Genomic DNA, 16,105 nt, shown 5'->3' with positions numbered 1-16,105 from the left:
CAGTGTTTATAGCAGCAATGTCCACAATACCCAAACTGTGGAAAGAGCCCAGATGTCCATCGACAGATGAATGGATAAAGAAGATATGATATATATATACAATGGAATATTATGCAGCCATCAAAAGGAATGAAATCTTGCCATTTGCAATGACGTGGATGGAACTAGAGGGTATTATGCTAAGCGAAATAAGTCAATCAGAGAAAGACAAGTATCATTATCTCACTGATATGAGGAATTCTTAATCTCAGGAAACAAACTGAGGCTTACTGGAGTGGTGGGGGGTGGGAGGGATGGGGTGGCTGGGTGATGGACATTGGTGAAGGTATGTGCCATGGTGAGCGCTGTGACTTGTGTAAGACTGATGAATCACAGACCTGTACTTCTGAAACAAATAATACATTATATGTTATTAAAAAAAAAAGGGAAAAATGAACGGGGGGAATCAAAGGGGGAGGTGAACCATGAGAGACTATGGACTCTGAGAAACAAACTGAGGGTTCTAGAGGGGACGGGGTGGTTGGATGGGTTAGCCTGGTGATGGGTATTAAAGAGGGCATGTGTGCATGGAGCACTGGGTGTTATATGCAAACAGTGAATCATGGAACACTACATCAAAAACTAATGATGTAATGTGTGGTGATTAACATAACATAAAATTTAAAAAAACTGCAAAAAAAAATATATATGCCTTCAAAAGGAAAAAGAAAACACAATGAGATATACCTTGCACCTGTCAGAATGGCAAATCAAAAAGATAGGAAATAACAAGTGGTGGTGAGAATGTGGAGAAAAAGGAACCTGTGATATTTTTTTGGTAAGCAATTTTGAATATCTACTTGCTACAGGTACTAGGGATTGAAACATAAAAAAGAATAAAAAAAACTCCCAGGGAAGTTTCACTCAGAGGTGATATTTTCTCTGGGTCTTGAAAGACAGGTAAATGTTCATCAGGTAGAGGAATAGGGAAAAGAAATCCTTGTCCTAAGAAACACAATGAACAATGTGTCGGCAATGGAAAAATACATGGTGAATCAAAGAAATGGTGACTAGAAACCACACCCATCTTGCATAATACATACTCCTACACAGCTATTCATTTCTCCAATTGTTGAGAGAGCCATTTGGTCCTCCAGTTTTCTACCTGCTCTTTTTACTTGAAATCTATTTGAGATATAGCATTATATGAATTTAAGGTGTACAAAACCTTAATTTGATACATTTATATATTTTAATATTACTATTGTAGCAATAGTACTGCTCTCATGTCACATAATTCTTTTTTTGTGGTGGGAATAATTAAGACTTTAGTCTCTCAGTGTATTAGATGATTATTATAATGTTATCTGTATTCACTGTGCTGTGCATTAGCTCTCCAGGACTTACATGTCTACTAATTGCAAGTTTGTACCCTTAAATAAAACCTCTCCTATTCTACCAACCCCAGCTTCTGATAGTCACCATTTTACTCTTTTTACTAGTTTATTTTTTTAGACTCCATATATAAATGATACCATATAGATCTTCTAATCTCTAAGTGGTCTCTCTCTTCGCAGCAAAATGGACACAAGTATTTATCTAAAGGTTTTTTACCTTTATTATTTTAACATTAATTTTTATTAATGCTAATATTTTAATAGCATTTAATAATTCTTAAGACAGCTATTAAAATTTTATTCTGGAACATTAGTATCTGTGAAGAAAATACTGGATATAAAGATAGAATATAAGACTTTGAGATATTCATGCTCTAACTGTGGGGCTCGAAAGTGGGGCAGACAGATGGGTCTGTCTTATAAGGTGGTACTTTGCTCTTTGGTGCTCGGGTCTGTTATGGTATAAGGGCTTCTTTCAGCCAACCCTTAAATGCTAGTGCATGAATTCCTCTTCACTTCCTGTCCTTTTTCAAAATAATATAATTGATTTCTTGTTCTTATTTTTATCATCTTCTTGGTCATTAATTTATAGAATGGATCTACAATGCCCAATTACTATAAAGAAAAACCTCAGGAAAACTTAAAAGTGAAACGTTGGGGACTGTTTTTTGATCCTGATACCCATAACTCAGTTGTCCTTAAAAATGCAGGTGGGAATAGCTGGTGTGCACTGTCCCTGGGTTTTGAACATAGAGTCTGTTCATCTACTGTAATAGAATTGAGAGGTAATAGGGTTGGGATCTTAAATCAGGCACAATTGAGACATCAATATGGCAATGGAAGTGGGTTACATAATTCATAATAAATCACTAAAAGGAAATGTGAACACTCTCTCACAGTATTTCCATTTGGTGGGTCAGAGTTTAAAGAATTAAGCTGTAACTAGAGAATTTAATTACTGTTCAAAAGGCTGCTCCTTTGCCTCAGGATGGCTCTTTCCAGTTTCTGGCTGCTGATTTTCTCAATGTTCTGCCTGGAAGCCTTAGTTAAAATGGGATTATTTACAATTACTAGATATTTTAAAATACACTTTTGTTGATTGTATCAGATAAATATGAAGAATAAAATAAAAATGTTTACTAATTCTGCCACCTATATTTCGATACATACCCTTACAGCTTCTTTCAGTGCAAACACACACACACGCATTTATTCATATGTATTTAATATCCCTTATTAATGTTTCTGTTAACCAAACCCGGTATAATACCATTTAAAATATAGAATTCTCATTTGCCACACTTAAAATGTGTGGCTATAATTTTACACAATTTTAACAGACACGATTTTTAATGTCACATCACTTCCTATTGGCTTTTTTCCTGACAAACTTGTCACATGAGATCTATTTTACTTCATTAGATCTAGTGCCGCTCTAAGTGCAGTTTTCATTCTTCAGACAACTGTTTGTTAATATACTACATTAGTAATGACTTCCCATCACAGTATGATTACTTGGGGAAGGGCTTCTTTCTTCCCATCGAATTCAGACTTTATGGACTTTATGAAATTCATGGACATCTCTCAACATGAAGCAACTTTTCTCGGAATGTGTTAAACTCTGATAACTTGGCTAAGGCCTGGGTTTTATTTTTGTTTTGTTACTTTGTTTTTTTATTTTGTTTTTTGCTTTAATCATTGGAGATATATTGGACTTTCCCCAGGAAACTCTAAATCTAAAAATATTTGCATTGAGACCATTTGCAAAGTTGGAATAAATAATTACAAAGAAATTAGTCATTTGGATGGCTTCCAAAAAAAAAAAAAATTGGCCCAATAGCGATTGGCTCTATAGAGATACGGTACCTGTGATTTAAAAACAAAACATAGACACACACAAAAATCCTGAGTCAGAGGGGGAAATGTTTTCCTTTAATTTGGGAAGAAATAAAACATCATATTCTTGTGGAAACAAAACCAGTCTTTAACAATTAAAAAAACATAAAATTAGACATATGAACCATCCTTTAAGAAGGGAATTATTTTTAGTTAAAGGAAAACTACAAAACAGTGGCTCTAACAATACTTTATTTATCAAGAGTTTGTGTAGTAAAATATCTTATTCTCTACTGATTTAAAAAAAAAAAGCCAAATTCACAAACTGGTAAACTAAACCAGAAGTCTTGGTTAGCTAATTAACCAGGTTGGATATGGTCTAGTAGAGGAAGATTTAATGGGGCTACGTTTTTTTTTTTTCTATTATATGTAACAGATTTTTTTTTTATATGTAAGGATATTTCTCTTGCTGTCAAATTTTGTTTCATATGTGAGCCTATCATTTCCCATCTGAAATGCAAAACTGTGTGTTTTCGTAAAAGTCAGGGTTTATGAAACACATGTTAAATAGTTAAGTGACATAAAACACATCGGGTGTAAAAAATAGTAACAGCTCATAAATTAAATGTTTTGAATTATTTTGTATATAATCAAGCAAAATGAACTTCGTAGTTTATTATTATTTACCTATTTGATTTTATTAGAATTTCATTCACTTTCACATTAAGCCACAGATCTAGATTAATAAAAAGCAGTTGATTTCTTTCAACAAAAATTCCAGGTATAGGCATTTGAGGGCTAGTAAGGTAACTAAATTATTCCATCAAAGGACAAAGCTTATTCCACTTACCTGTTCTAACATCTTTAGTGAAAGCTGTTCTGTATCCATATTCCAGAATAATAAAAGAGGAAAACTTAACAGAGAAGATCAGAAGACTTTGGCTTATATCTAATTGGCAGAACTATGTTAAGTGGTCCTCTCCAGTTACAAGGAAGGCTGAGATACTGCATAAAAGTAGAAAAGGAAAAGGAGGGGTTGAAAGGTTGTTGAGTAAATACATTTCTAGTGTGGGCCACCTTCCACCTCGTTGACTATTCAGCGTTTATATACAGCCTTTCTATCTCTATATTTAATTTAAATAAAATGAATTCATCCTCTCCCTTCCAAGGTAGGCAATACCAAAATTTTATACAGTTAGTGCATTTAGCTTGAAGTCTGTGATCTTTGGGTAGTCTCTGCATCCGCTCCAGGTTTGGTTCCTTGTGATCCTGGGAGTTATTAATTAAAGGCATGTCATCTTCCTCCAAAATTCCCAATGTATTATTGCGATGAGAGAAGAAGATGGGGCAACAGCAATTTAAAAGTCTCATTCAGTAATAGGGAAAGTGGGAAAGACATGACCATTGTCGGTACATTAGCAAATATAGAATCCTACTAGACACCTGTAGACACCTACTAGACACTCTGGGCTTTCTGATCCTAGCGGCAGGAGTAGTTACTTGGCTAACCAATCTGGCAGGCCCTTGTGCTTTCCAGATGAATTTCTTTTATCCATTTTCCTCCAAGTCATTGGTTCTACGTCTGGGGAGACCTTCCTCACTCAATATGTCAATGTCCACACTCTAAGCAGGTACTCTGGAAAGTGCAAGCAAATGAAAGAGGGCTCTAAAAATAATTAAAAGGTACTCACTTCGCAGGACCTATACTAAAACCAGAAAAATACAGAGGAGATTAGCATGGCCCCTGCATGAGGATGACATACAAATTAGCGAAGCATTCCTTATTTGATGATGATGAAGATCAGAAGCAGCGTAAGACTAAGGCATTTACAGGGCGCCTGGGTGGTTCAGTTGGTTAAGTGTCCAACTCTTGATTTTGGCTCAGGTCATGATCTCAGGGTTGTGAGATCGAGGCCCACACTGGGCTCACACGCTGGGCCTGAAGCCTGCTTGGGATTCTCTCTCTCCCTCTCTCTCTCATTAAAAAAAAAAAAGAAGAAGAAGGAGAAGAAGCATTTACTTTAAATACAGCTGTAGCCCGCCTGAGGCACATTTGATAATACTCTTCCAGGAAAATTTACCAAGATTCCAGGAGATGGGCTTCAAGACAATTTTATGAGTAACCACATGAGCCTGCAAACTTTAACTCTTCACTGCCGGCTCCTCTGCTCTAATTTCTTTCTCTTGACCTAATGGTTGCTGCCTCAACCTCTGCAAAGTAGTAAGCATGCCAAGGCGAGAATGAATGCAACACCGCTGATTTCATCTTTGCCACTAAATTCCCTTCATTGTCACTCAGAGACTTCCTGAAGGAAAGTGTTTGAAAAGCCCAGGGGCACAATTTTATGTCTTTTTGAAGTTGCACTTAGAAACCCTTGCTTGTTACCTGTGCATTACATTTTGTCTATACAGAAGCGGCTGGCTTTTCTCAAACTTGTAGGGTTCCAAATTTATGATATCCTCAGTCAATTTATATTGCGGGACACAAGCAGAGTGAGCCTCTTTGGGCATAGCTGGGCCCCCTTGCATCTCTGCTTACAAACTGTCTGGATTTAGTTTGAGTGCATCTCCACTGTAGTGCATTTTTGATAGCAGCCGAACTTAATAAACGTGGCAACATTCTAAATTTTACTCCAACCATTCACATCATAGAAAAACTTTACTTGGCATGTGCTCAGAATTGCAAGGTATAGCAAGCAACAGTTTGACCTGCTGTTCTGCTATTGCACTTGGCAGTGACTTGGCTTTCCAGACTGTGGTCATGAAATCTTCGCTGGCTGCCCCCATCATGTCCTCCACAGTCAGTCCCACATAAGTCCTGGTATTGAAGTTCCCTTCATTTTTTCAAAGTTACTGCATTCGTCAGTATTCTTAGTTGCAAAGGAACTAGAGTTTGCTCTAATTAGTTTTAGGCAGAAACAGATTATTTCCTACACTGTTAGGTTGCTCAAGACTTTGAAAGGCAGAGGGCCTGCCTTTGAAGCCACTGTAGAGGAACTGTCCAATTCCATCGCAGGGTTTCTTTGGAGAAAACAACATTGCCATCATTAATCAATATTTTTGCTCCGCAAGACTAAATACCAGAAACTTTACATCAAAATACTAAAGGCTCCGCCACCACTGTTGCCAAATGAGCAAATTCTCAGAATAGAACCACTGCTTCACTTTAATTTTGAGTTCAGATCTTACTTGAATGGAGGTCAAATATCTGGGCCATCACTACAAAGGAATCTAGGAATGTGAGTTACCTAGCTTCAGTCTTGGGAAGAAGAGGAACATAAAGAGGAATGTAGCCAAAATGGAAGGAGAATGTTCAGAGAGGCTGAACATCCACATGTGATGATTCTTCACCACACTATCCTGAACTAAATGTCTGGTTTTATATGCATTGCAAAATCCACGTGGAATTTCCAGTATTTGCAATAGCAGTCCCACAATTGTCTTTACTCTGTGGAGATAAAAAATGTAAGTTTCTGACAGCTTAAACTTGAAACATAATAGCAAACATTGTTTATTTTAAGTATTATTTACAAAAAGCTCTTTGGGAAAGATAAAGTAGGAACTGGCATGTCTTTATGAGGAAAAAAAAAAAAAAACCCAGAACAAATGTAATAGAAGATGTTAATAATAGAAGAATCTGGCTGGGGGACATGCAGGGACTCTCTGTATTCTCTTTACACTTTTCTCTAAATCTATGATCTAAATTTAAAGATTTACTTAATTAAGAAATGAAAAGAATAGAATCAATGAGAAATACAGAGATATTCAAATTCCCTTACACAAGATCACAAGAACCGGGGCACATCGTTGATTATATTTGTTGTGAATCCATTAATATCACATGCACTTTATTTTGACATTAAAGAAGGAAGAGTATGGTTGGTTGAATTATCTAACCTCACTAAGTCTTGTTCGTGTCTGTACGTTAATAGGGGCTCCGAAAATTACTGCTATGTGGGTGAATGAGTAGCTGGGTGTATGGGTGAGGGAATGGTAAACTCTTGATGGTACAATAACAAAAAATACAAACCGAATTAATGAAGAAAATAATGGAAATGCGAGCAGTCATTTGGAAGGTGTACTTCCATCTGGTACAGAGAAGTTATTTCTAACAGGAATTTGAAAAGAGATATTACAGTATTGTCTCTCAATTTGATAAATACACATACAGAAACACACAATGTATATGTGTGCATATACAGTTATGAATTATGTACAAGGAAAAATTATACATGTATACATATATAGTTATACTGTTTCATATGGAGTACTATTTGTGTATATGCGTGTGTGTGTGTGTGTCTGTGTATCAAGCTAAAAATCTTTACCTTAAATTTATAACAAAAACTAGAGGCTCAAATACTTATTCTTACAAATGAGACCGGATATTTTGATTTTGTTAAGTAATAGATTCTAGAAATATTTACCAATCTTTATTATCCAGAGTTTGCTGTTTATTGCACTTGTTATTTGCAGGTAAAAATTTTTTACATGTCTGTCTCCTAGGACCTACATGAACTCTAGTGGTTATTTTATCAAAAGGTGACAAAAAAAGGATTTATTTCTGTTTTTGTAATATTTTGCATTTTAAGTTTATGGCAATGATAATTATTTTGATTGATATTCTAAGTTTTCTTTCATTTTTCTAAGAATGACACAAATGAGCTGAGAACTGGGTTTTTTGTTTCTACATTGATTTTTTTATTTTTAATAGCAAAGAAATTAAAATCTGAGCTATTTTTAATATAAATTTTGGGTTAAATGCCAAAAATTACTCTATCTCAGTATCCTCACTACTATACTTTCAGTTGTGTTATCTTTGGAATTCTGAATTAGATAGGAGGCAGCTGTCCTGTCATCTATCCCAACCGCTCTCCTTGGTTTGAAAGTGGTTTTGTTTGCTGCAGTGGATACAGCATCATTGATTATTTTTCCTTCCCCACTATTTCCACCATTGGAAATAGCTATCAAGATTGGAGAATTTCTTTGATATACATGATATTTCTAAGAATGACATTATTTTTCCTTCAAATATAATAAAGGGAATTTTTTTGGCAAAACTTTGTAGATTTTTTAATGAACATTTTGTGAATGCTAGATGCATGCCAGAAACTATAAGAATAGAGATATTAATAAATCTAGATCTTACCTTCAAAAATAACTTATGAAATGAGGACATTATATTAATGACTACTATAGATCAAACACTCGTCTGTCACTGTACTAACTGCTGTCAGATATTTCACTTAATTTCTATAAATATCTTCTAAGATAGGTATCATTAGCCTCATTTTATAGATAAACAGATTCATAGAGGCTAAGTCAGGTAGAAGTAGTTAGTTCTCAAACCCTGACCCCCTTTGTATAAAGTAATTCACAATGACTTTTGTATGCTGAAACAAAATAATATGTAATTTCATCTATCAATATAATTTTAAAAAATGAGCATAGTGTTCCAAAAGGAAAAAATGTTTAATGTAATGTATTCTAATACGTATTTTAACATATAAGAGTAAAATACAGCTACCCTCGAATACATAAGGTAGTCGTTACATGCTTTCATATGTTGGTAGAATTAGCATATATGTGACCATCTCCACTACAGACTGATACAAATACTTTGATTCAGATACTTTGAGCGATTTTGACATTGGTAATATAATTTCTCAAAGTGCAAAACAGCTCTTGGTAAAGTTCTGAATAGCAACAACAATTTTCCTTTGATTAGTGATTTAGACACTAGCTGTTTTCTAAAAAATTTCTATGTCTTAAAATACACACAAGAGTTGGTGTTTATATGTAAAAAAAAAAAAATCTCAAACTGAGGTGATTTTCAATGCATTTTGCATCTTTATTAATGCTTTTGCATCATTTCAAATCATGCAGGCTGTCCAGTACATGGTAAGGTGTCCAAATCCCAGGCCTACCCCACCTAATGCCACTAGTGCCCCTAAATGTTTATAGCAACCAAAAAAAAAAAAAAAAGTCCCAGAAATTGCCAAAGTGCTCTATGTAGAAAGTTCTAGCATTACATAAAAATAGTGGGGCTTATTTTTCACATTGCCATGTTATACTGCAAGTTTTATTATTAAATGTACTGTATTATCTTGTCTCAGGTTAATGGGAGAGAGAGAACTCTGTCAGTTGTCCTTAAGTATTTTTTTTAAAAAAGATTTTATTTATTTGACAGAGAGGGAACACAAGCAGGGGAACTGGGAGAGGGAGAAGCAGGCCTCCCGTTGAGCAGGAGCCTGATGCAGGACTCTATCCCAGGACCCCGGGATCATGACCCGAGCCCGAGGCAGACGCCCAACGACTGAGCCACCCAGGCGCCCATGTCCTTAAGTACTTTTTATGCCGTGAGTCCATTTGGCAATCTGGTGAAAACCATGGACGCTTTTCAAAATCATTTATTTGTAAATTCCTAAGATAAAATATATAGAATTGAAAAAATCAATTATTTTGAAGAATACTTTTAGTACAGTAAATGATAGTTACAAATAACATTACAAGTTTCATAACAATGGTAATGTTACATGTAAATATCTTGGTTTTATTGGTGACAAAATCTTCCAGGGACTCAGCTGTGGTTTGTTGTTATGTTCATAATTGAAGGAAAATAAAGGTGAAATTATTTTATTTCTTTTTTCAAGTTGTTTAAATTCTAGTTAACATACAATGTAATATTAGTTTCAGGTGTAGAAGTTAGTGATTCATCAGTTGCATATAACACCCAGTGCTCATTGCATCACAAGCCCCCCTTAATGCCCATCACCCAGTTACCCCATCCCCCCACCCACCTCCCCTCCAGCAAACCTTAGTTTGTTCTCTATAGTTAAGAGTCCATTTTCTGATTTGCCTCCCTTTTTCCCCCTATATTCATCTGTTTTGTTTCTTAAATTCCACATATGAATGAAATCATATATTGTCTTTCTCTGACTTACTTTCCTTAGCATAATATACTCCATCTCACTCCCCATTGTTGCAGATGGAAAAACTTCATTCTTTTTTATGACTGAGTAATATTCCATTGAATATGTGCCACATCTTCTTTATCCGTTCATCAGCTGATGGACATGTGGGCTCTTTTCATAATTTGCCTATTGTTGCTAATGCTGCTATAAGCATTGGGGTGCTGTGCTCCTTTGAATCAGCATTTTTTTAATCCTTTGGGTAAATACTTAGTGCAATTGCTGGATCATAGGGTAGTGCTATCTTTTTGTTTGGTTTTTGTTTTTGTTTTCATTTTTTAATTTAAATTCAATTTAACATATAGTGTATTACTAGTTTCAGGGGTAGAATTCAGTGATTCATCAGTTACATGCAACACCCAGTGCTCATTACTTCAAGTGCCCTCCTTAATGCTGACCATCCAAGTACCCCATTCCCCACCCATCTCCCCTCCAGCAACCCTCAGTTTGTTCTCTATAGTTAAGAGTGTCTTATGGTTTGCCTCCCTCACTATTTTTTATCTTATTTTTCATTCCCTTCCCCAATGTTCATATGTTTTGTTTCTTAAATTCCACATATGAGTGGAATCACATGGTATTTGTCTTTTTCTGACTGACTTATTTTGCTTAGCATAATACCCTTTAGTTCCAGCCATATCATTGCAAATGGCAAGATTTTATTCTTATTGATAGCTAAGTAATACTCCATTGTGTGTGTGTGTGTGTATTAGATATATATACACACACCACATCTTTATCCATTCATCTGATGATGGACATCTGGGCTTTTCCCATATTTTGGCTATTGTGGACATTGCTGCTATAAACATTGGGGTGCGTGTGCCCCTTCGAATCACTATGTTTGAATTCTTTGGATAAATACCTAGTAGTGCAATTGCTAGGTCATAAGATAGTTCTATTTTTAACTTTTTGAGGAACCTCCATACGTTTTCCAGAGTGGCTGCACCAGTTTGCATTCCCTCCAAATTGTAAGAAGTTTCCCTTGTCTCTGCATCCTTGCTAACATCTGTTGTTTCCTGAGTTGTTAATTTTAGCCATTCTGACTGGTGTGAGGTGGTATCTCATTGTGGTTTTGATTTGTATTTCCCTGATGTCAAGTGATGTTGAGCATTTTTTCATGTGTCTGTTGGCCATTTGGATGTCTTCTTTGGAGAAATGTCTGTTTATGTCTTCTGCCCATTTCTTAACTGGATTTTTTTTTGGAGGGGTGAGTTTGATAAGTTCTTTATAGATTTTGGATACTAGCCCTTTATCTGACATGTCATTTGTGAATATCTTCTCCCATTCTGTAGGTTGCCTTTTAGTTTTGTGGATTGTTTCCTTTGCTGTGCAAAAGCTTTTCAGCTTGATGAAGTCCCAATAGTTCAGTTTTGCTTTTGTATCCCTTGCCTCTAGAGACGTTTCTAGCAAGAAGTTGCTGTGGCTGAGGTCAAAGAGGTTGATGGATTCCTGTCTCACATTTAGGTCTTTCATCCGTTTTGAATTTTTTTGTGTATGGTGTAAGAAAGTCATCCAGTTTTATTCTTCTGCATGTGCAATTGCTGAATCATAGGGTAGTTCTATTTTTAACTTTTTGAGGAACCTCCATACTGTTTTCCAGAGTGGCTACATGAGTTTGTATTCCCACCAACAGTGTAGAGGGTTCCCCTTTCTCCACTTCCTTGCTAGTATCTGTTGTTTTCTGTGTTGTTAATTTTAGCCATTCTGACGGGTGTGAAGTGATATCTCATTGTAGTTTTTATTTGTATTTCCTTGATGAGTGATGTTGAACATCTTTTCATGTGTCTGTTAGCCATCTGTATGTCTTCTTTGGAAAAATGTCTGTTCATGTCTTCTGCCCATTGCTTAACTGGATTATTTGTTTTTGGCTGTTGAGTTTTATAAGTTCTTTATGTATTTTTGATGTTCGGAATTCATCCACTGACCCCATGCTGAAGATCCTTATGCTAGAGTGAATGCACATGCAGAGCAAACTGGAGCTCATCATTGATCATCCTAACTGGCTCAATAGCTACCAAAAAAAGTTAGAGCAGGTGATGACCCGATGCTTAAAGAATGATTGGTTGGCAGACAGAGAAGCATAGGGAAGAGTGTATACAAAAGCCAAAGGGTCAGGAAACACCATAATATGTATTGGGAATGCTAACACTGTATGTGTGGGTTTCAACAAGAATAAGTGGAGGAAACCTTGAAGTGAGAAATGGATTAAAGTGTGAAGTTTATTCTTAAAAACAGAGGGTTTTGCTCTAATTCTAATTGATTTAACAGTATCTTACATACTTACTGGGATTTTTAGTATTAAGTACTAGCACATAACTGTGTTGTCATTTATACTCTGTGACATCCATAGCAGTAAAATTAGCTTTATATTGATGGTGCAGTATTTTCTGAGCATGGCTGTGTTTTTCTAGAAAACCACTGCAAATAGGAAATATATCAAAGAGAAAATACACTAAATATTTTTGACCCGTATTTGATTATATTTAGTTCAGTTAAAGGAATTATGTTGGAATAGGATATGATTACCCCTTATTAACATTGCTTAACTAATGCAACATTTTTCAATATCCCTGACATCTGTAACATCCTACAGATGGAATGGGTCAGTGGGAAATCTCATTTATTAGGTAACATACTATGCCTTTCTGGATTAGATAGATTTAAAATGAGTTGCTAACATCAAATGCCATTTAGAGCATTACCAATAGTTATTAACTTATCCACATTTATTTTCAGTGAATGCCATAACTCCACAGATCGAATCAAAGTCAGAGTGTGGGATGAAGATGATGACATTAAATCCAGAGTCAAGCAACATTTCAGAAAGGAGTCAGATGATTTTTTGGGACAGACAATTGTAGAAGTGAGGACCCTGAGTGGAGAGATGGATGTCTGGTACAACTTAGGTGACTATTTTTAAATTTACTTGAAAAACAGTTAAATAAATTTCAGAATATCTGTGGCCTGCATTATTCCCATATAAGTAAAAATAATCAGTGTCTTTCTACAATATTCTGCTGAAATATTTATTCAAATTCAGTATTATTGAAAGATGTTGGTAAACTTGAGATGAAAAGAGAAAGTCTCAAAAAATCTACTGGGTGTCTTTTAGGAGAAAAATATCCCATTCTTGATTTTTAATTCATAAATATAGCTTCAAAAACTTTGCTGAATGGATTAAAAAAAAATAACCTATGACTTTATGCTGTTTGACTTCCTTTTGATTCCTTAGTGAAATTTTAGCAATAAAGGAAAAGTGTATTTTGGATATCTTTCGAATGATTATATAAAAGTAGGGTATCATTGGCAAAGCCATATATATGTGGACTTATGTTTACTCTGTTGATAAAGATACTGAGAATATGTTTAGTTGGCATGACTTTTTAAATGAAATTTTATTATGGAACCAAGAATTAAATAAAGTTTTATTTTGACTTTTACAGTAATTGAATAATAACCCAGAATCTTCAGTGCTGATTTAATAATAGTAAAAAATATATGGATCAGCTCAGTTTCTATAAAGGACATGATCCAAAATATCTTTAAAAAAACAACAATATGTTTGCCTATAGCTGATACACAATGTTCTGTTAGGTTAAGGTGTACAACATAGTGATTCAACTCTGCATGTTATGCTGTGCTCACACAAGTGTAGCTACCATCCATCACCATGCAACACTGTTACAGTATTGTTGATTATATTCCCTGTGCTGTACCTTTTATTCCTATCCATCATTTACTCATTCCATAACTGGAAGCCTCTTTCTCCCACTCCCCTTCACCTATTTTGCCCATTCCCCCAACCCCATTAACTCATGTGGAATCTAAAAGACAAAACAAATGAATAAACAAAAACCAGAATCAGATCTACCAATAAAGAGAACAAACTGATGATTGCCAGATCCAAAATTTTTTAGTGCTATCATCGGAAATGTTTTAATTAAAATTTTAAGGGCTGGTTAAGTCAAAGAAGTGTTTATACAGTCCCAGGATTACAAAGAGTTTCCATTTAGATTATCAATATATTGTAGTAAGTTAAAGAGAGCTTTTGGCTTTTTGAAAAACCCACATACTTCAAATAATGAAATATTTGACAAAGTAAAGGGATAAAGTCATAGAACTAATGAAACTCTAAATAATACAATAATTTTAAAGAACGAAAGATATATAACTTATCTGGATACAAATGATTCAAGCTAGACTAAGAACCCAATATCAAAATATATTTGAAAGAAATCTTCCTTAAAGAAAATTGGTGCTTTTACATTATTGATGGAATTTTTCAGTTATAGTGATCATCCTCCTGTGTCTTGTTTATACTATAAGACACCTTTTCTATATGAAAACGGAGATGTTAGGTAAAAATAAACTTCAGGACATTAGCTCTGTGCAATACTCACAAATTGTGTTGTAAAGCGGTTTACTTATACATAGACTTTTTTTCTGTAGTAAGTTAGCATGTCCTTGAATTGAAGCAGTTAGAATCCAAAACAGAAATTCCTTAAGTCGTTCTTTTGACAAAAGAACAATTCTTTTGATGTTCTTTGCCTCCTGTCACATGTTTTTTGATGTGGGTAAATTCAGTTTGCCAAGGAGCTTGAATGAGCTATTATTAGTAAAATCAGTAAAAATCGGCTATTCAGCTCTTATGCTGAAATGGTCCTTCCATGTATGGGGAGGAAAATATGATGCAACAGGACAGGGAAATCTTTGCCTGTTCACTGGCAGTTTTTATATTTGTGCCCTCATTTGCTAACATTGGGAGTTTTAGAGGAGAGAGAAGGAGAGAAGGAGGGAGGCAGGGAAGGACAGGTTTTAGATTTGTGTAAGATCCCTTAGTAGGTTCAATCCCCAAAGTACCATATTTATACTCTTTGTATAGTGATCATCCTTCATCACATAGAATTCATTCCACCATGCAGAGGAGGACTTGGCCAAAAGTCCTGGGCATCTAAGCAGAGCCAGTGTCCCATATGTTTCTGGGGATGATGATGGTTAAAATCAAAGAACCAGTAATGCTCCCTGGGACTTTGGACAGAAGTCTGTGACAAAAAGATTCCAGAACTTGCATTTCTTTTGGCCCCAGCAGAGAACTTTAAGATTTGTTGAAAATCAACTATCTCCCAGCCAGTAGGAGAAACTCTCATGATACTGGCACTCCTCGGGGAAGAATCTTCATAACATAATGACTCAAATATTAACAATGAAAAGTCAGCAGACATTCCACAAGAAGAAGGCAGACTTCATGATTTAAATGTATCTTTTATGACTATAAATACAGTCATGCTTAGGAAGAGAGTCAGTAAGTCTTTGCCACTTTCTCTGTTACTCTACCTCCTTGTGTTTTATTTGTGTCAGCTTGCCTCTTTTTATTTCATCTGTGAAGTAGATATCAAATGTAGATCCCTATGTACATTCAAACTCTAGGAATTTTGTGATTATGCTTTTTTTTTTTCTCTTAAAGCTACTGATCAGGTCATATTAAACACACACATTATTTGATTGAATTGATTGCACATTGATTCCGTCCCAATAAACAGTTAATCCAACACATTAGTAAACACAGGCCATAGACTGTATGTCTTTAGGAATCACTGATAAAACTGTGAACAAATTTTTGTTAGAGCTTTGACTCATCTTTTCAAGCATGGAAAGAGAAATGAAAGCTTTTACATGAAATAGTTTTCTGGTTAATTGTATTTTTAAGTTATCTTGCTTTTAATTGCCCAAACAATTAATTTCATTGTAGAAACTGATCAAGTACACAGAAGTTTGTATCAGAATGGCAGAGTCTTCCGATTAAGCTTTGTGGTTTGAAGTATCTGTAATGTGGTTTGACAGTTAGTGACACATATATTTTAGGCACATTATTTTAAATTGTGTTTACCAGAATCATGATGGCTAGTTAATAATCAAACCTGA

The 16,105-nt window shown here is 35.1% G+C and overlaps 1 protein-coding gene and 1 non-coding gene across 2 annotated transcripts in view; one reads left to right on the top strand and one right to left on the bottom strand.

Moving 5' to 3' along the window:
- Window positions 1-16,105, bottom strand: part of UNC13C (unc-13 homolog C) — a 479,061-nt gene that overhangs the window by 243,771 nt on the left and 219,185 nt on the right. The gene's annotated exons all lie outside the window — the stretch shown is intronic.
- Window positions 4,896-5,001, top strand: LOC115942258 (U6 spliceosomal RNA). The gene has a single exon (XR_004076851.2). It is a non-coding gene; the product is annotated as a U6 spliceosomal RNA (small nuclear RNA).

This window comes from Leptonychotes weddellii, chromosome 9 (genome assembly GCF_054177405.1).
Source record: "Leptonychotes weddellii isolate Sample4059 chromosome 9, ASM5417740v2, whole genome shotgun sequence".
Classification (NCBI taxonomy): Eukaryota; Metazoa; Chordata; class Mammalia; order Carnivora; family Phocidae; genus Leptonychotes; species Leptonychotes weddellii.
Note: the sequence above shows the minus strand (reverse complement) of the source record. Positions and strands in the feature narration are given on the sequence as shown.